This window comes from Delphinus delphis, chromosome 7 (genome assembly GCF_949987515.2).
Source record: "Delphinus delphis chromosome 7, mDelDel1.2, whole genome shotgun sequence".
Taxonomy (NCBI): Eukaryota; Metazoa; Chordata; class Mammalia; order Artiodactyla; family Delphinidae; genus Delphinus; species Delphinus delphis.
Window position 1 is genome coordinate 105726531 of NC_082689.1, and position 4838 is coordinate 105731368.

Genomic DNA, 4838 nt, shown 5'->3' on the forward strand with positions numbered 1-4838 from the left:
AGAATATTGAGTAGAGTTCCCTGTGCTATACAGTAGGTCCTTGTTGGTTACGTATCTTATGTAAAGTAGTGTGTTTGTGTGTCCATCCCAGGCTTCTGTCTTATCCTCCCCCCACCCTCCACGTTTCCCCTTTGGTAACCATAAGTGGGTTTTTTTTGATATCTTTAAGTCCATTTCTGTTTTGTAAATAAGTTCATTTGTTTTTTTGTCTTTTTTTTTAAATTAGATTCCACATATGAGTGATATCATATATTTGTTTTTCTCTGTCTGACTTACTTCACTTAGTATGATAATCTCTAGGTCCATGCATGTTGCTGCAAATGACATTATTTCATTCTTTTTTTTTTGGCGAGTAATATTCCATTGTATTTATGTACTACATCTTCTTTTTCCATTCCTCTGTCGATGGATTTTTAGCTTAGTTCCATGTCTAGGCTATTGTAAATAGTGCTGCTATGAACTTTGGGGTGCAAGTATCCTTTCGGATTATGGTTTCCTCTGGATATATGCCCAGGAGTGGGATTGCTGGATCATATGGTAGTTCTACTGATATTTTTAGTTTTTTATGGAAACTTCATGTAGTTCCTCATAGTGGTGGTACCAATTTACATTCCCACAAACAATGTAGGAAGGTTCTCTTTTCTCCACACCCTCTCCAGCATTTATTGTTTGTAGACTTTTTGATGATGGACATTCTGACCAGTGTGTGGTGATACCTCATTGCAGTTTTGATTTGGATTTCTCTGACAATTAGTGAATTAGTGGTGTTGAGCATCTTTTCATGTGTTTTTCAGCCATATGTATGTCTTCTTTGAAGATATGTCTATTTATATCTTCTGCCCATTTTTTGATTGGGTTGTGTGTTTTTTTGACAGAGCTGCATGAGCTATTTGTATATTTTGGAGATTAATCCCTTTCTGTTGCTTCATTTGCAAGTATTTTCTCCCATTCTGTGGGTTGTCTTTTCATTTTATTCATGGTTTCCTTTTCTGTGCAGAGATTTTTGACTGCAATTATGTCCCATTTGTTTATTTTTGTTTTTATTTTCATTACTCTAGGAGGTGGATCAAAAAAGATATTGCTGCATTTATGTCAAAGAGTGTTCTGCCTATGTTTTCCTCTAAGAGTTTTAAAATGTCTGGCCTTATATTTAGGTCTTTTACACATTTTCAGTTTGTTTTTGTGTATGGTGTTAGGGAGTGTTCTAATTTTTCTTTTACATGTAGCTGTCCAGTTTTCCCAGCATCATTTATTGAAGAGGCTGTCCTTTCTCCATTGTATATTCTTGCCTCCTTTATCAAAAGTAAGGTGCCCATATGCGTGTGGGTTTATCTCTGGGTTTTCTATCCTGTTCCATTGATCTATATTTCTTTCAAATTTCAAAGCATGTTTAAACCATTTCAGGTGTTTTCCTTAGTGAACAGACAGGAGAAGTGAATGTGGTCTAAAAGGGTTCAGAGAGACCAAGATACCCATTGGATTTCTAGCCCAGCCTCCGGAAGGTTTTATTCATGTCTTACTCTCTTGCCTCTCTGAGCTTTGTTTTCCGTATTCTTCCCAGCACTGGTAAAATCTTCCATCTAGGCTGATTCTCTCATTTTTCTCCTAATGAGCTTTAATCTTTTATCCACACCCCTGAACCTGTGTTCCATCTGGTTTAGCTCAAATGGCATCTCCTTTAAAAAATCTCTCGTGACCCCCCTCACCCTCAATATCACACTTCTGTCCTTTGGGTTTCACTCTGTTCTGGCCAGATTGTCATCATTATGCCAGTTAACACTTACTTATATGAGTTTGTCCATCTCCATCTAAAAGATTTAAGCTCCCTGGAGCCAGGATTTCCCACTTATATGATTTTCCCCTGCTTCCTAATGTTTTGCTGTTTGATACCTTGTCATCATTTAATATCAATTGCCTTTGCTCTCTACTATACTTAACATCATTAAGGGTCCACCTCATAGCCTACTTCCCAATTCATACTTCCCTGACCACAGCAGCCTAAAATTGATAGCTGTTCATCCAGCATTTCTGATTTATGTTAATGTGTCACTAACTGCCTCAAAACTTACTGGTAGAAAATTGCCATTTAAAAAAATTTTTTTTTAATAATTATAATAGAGATTTATTTAAAGTAATACATTTACAGCCCAGATAGTTCTACATTGTACATTTCAGGTTTAACCAGCTTCATAAAAATACTTTAGGATAGCTGCATCCAGATTTAGACTACATGATTATTTCTTTGCCCATTCTTCTCTCTCTTTTCTTTCCCGAATAACCTCTTTCAGATATGGTTCAAGGTAGAATTTATCCTCCTCATATTTTGTCCACTGCTCTTTAGGCAAGATCTGCTGCCTCATGGTCAGGTCCAGTGCTCTCTTAATGCTAAACACCCTGTCATTATAAATGTTCTCAGGAAGCTTTCTTATGGCTTCTTTTACATCGTCATTCACATATATTGTATCATCTCGCATTAAGCCCAGGTTACTGAACCTGACAACATTGTAATACCATTTATGAACACCCTCCAGCCATTTACTTGATGCTGCAACGGCAGGCCTACTCGCCATTTTAACCCGAGACAGAAGCGTTGCCTGCTGGGTAAGTCCTAGAGGTCGCGCAAGGCTCAGTGCGCAGGCGTGTTACGTCAACGTCGCGACGAGGGGCGGGGTGCCATTTTATTTTTGCTCACAATTTTATGGCCCAGGAATTTAGGAAGGGCTCTGCCGGGTGGTCCATCTGTGAACCACATGGAAGCGGCTAGGGCAGACAAGTCTGGAGCATCCACTTCATGAAGGGTTCCTTCCTTCACGTGTGGATGCCCAGCGTTCCTTGTTCTCTTTCCCTCTCCTCAGTGGGGTCTCATCCTCCAGAACCTCTCCATCACAGCACGATGGCCTCACAAAATAGGATTTCTTATGTGGAATTTAGTTTCCTCTGGAATGAATTCTCTGAAGACCTGGAAGGAAACTGCAAAGCATTTTCTGACCTAACTCTGAATTATGCAGTGTAACATCTTCCTTATTTCACGGGTCAAAACATGAGTCTTACATGCCAACCATATTCAAGGGGAAGAGAAACTCAGAAGAGCATGAACCAACAGCCATGTTTGCTGAGGATGGGGAGGTGCCTTGGGAGACTAGGGATCACATTTGCATTCTTTATTTGGCAGGAGACATGCATTTAAAGACTCTCATTTCTAACTGCCCTGTCATTTCTGTATGTTTTGTGCTGTTCCATGGAGACAATGTCCAGGTTCTATCAGTGGAATTCAACCATTTGTATATGATTGACTGAGGCCTAGAAAATCTTGAATCACTATTTTCTACCAGCCTGATAACCTTTAATTGAATAAGCCCACAGAAAATCGACATTCATTAGCCAGGTTAGGTTAATCAAATCTGGCGATCAATGGAGATGCATATTTTGCAGCTCAGTTGCTCACCAAATCCTACATGGATGGTAAACATTTTTAAGACTGAGATCTCACATTTGTAGTTTTGATTTTGACAGTACCTAGCATAGCATGATGGATGTATTATACTCATGGAACTTCCTCTTTGAATAAACTGGTGAATAAATAAATAAAATAAATATTCTACATCTTTTCTGAAGATGTAATCTTAAGAAGTGGACTGGAAAAAAATTTAAGTTTGACACATGGAAAATAATTGCAAACTCAGAGCTCAAAACACATTCAGTACTCATGTGAATGATAGACTGTGTCTATCATGGATAAAAAAAATGAGGTGACCGTTTGCTTCCTTTGAAATGCCAGTTCCTGTGTTTCCCTTTCATTCAGTGTCATTGATGCTAAGTACACAAGGCATGCTAAAAAATGAAAAAAATAAATCAAGCAGTCATTTGTCTGCCAGTTACCAAAAACGTTGTTTGGTTGTTGACTTTTTTTAAACAAATTGACTAGTTCAAGAGTTGGCAACTTTTTCTTAAAAGGCTAGTTGATGGTAATATTTTAAGCTTTGAGGGCCATATTGTTTCTGCCACAACTACTCAGTTCTTTCATTATAGGGCAAAGACAGATATTGACAATAAATATGTAAATGAATAACTGTGTCTGTGTCAAATAAAACTTTACTTACAAAAACAGTCTGCTGTCTCATAGGCCATAGTTTGCTAATCTCTCGTCTAGTTCATTTGTTAAGAAAAAAATAGGCACACATAATGTTTAACTTGTGCTTATTTTGTTATCTGAAAAAAATAAGACAAACTTTTTTTATGCCTCTGAACAGATTAAAAAAAAATACTGAAATGCCAGCCCAATAGAGCCCATGCTAGGGTTTCAGTACTGGTGGAAGAATAGTAAGAGATCCTACCAGAGATATACAGAGGTCAGAAAGTTTGCAAGTGCTTTGCGTCAAAATGAGGAAAATGCTCTTAAAATACCAAGTCCAATAGTTAAAACCAGAGTCAGAAGTCACCAAAATGTGTCAATATAGGGATATGGCTAAATACATACCAGCTGGCCATGCTCAGCTGCCAGTTGTCCGCCTTGTGTCTGTATCTGTGGTCACAAATATGGTACAGGTTTTGGCAAGACAGATGCCAGGTAATGAACAATTTTATTTTAGATGAGGAATTTGTATTTAATTTCTGTGTCCACCATCCTTTACTCGTTCATCTAGCAAAATACACCAAAGAAGTATCCCAGGATACAATCTCTACTATTGAGATGCTTGAAGTCTAGTTAATAAAACTTCCTATATCAAAATGAAATAGACAAACACATACAATGCTAATTCAGATGATACAGAATGATGTTCTACACCAGTGTTTCTCAAATTTTCATGCACATACAAACCACTGGGGATCGTGTACAA

General features: G+C 37.9%; 1 pseudogene; it reads right to left on the reverse strand.

The window, feature by feature from the left end:
• Positions 1-2110: 2110 nt before the first annotated feature.
• Positions 2111-2570, reverse strand: LOC132428212 (cytochrome b-c1 complex subunit 7 pseudogene; annotated as a pseudogene).
• Between the last annotated feature and the right edge of the window lie 2268 nt (positions 2571-4838).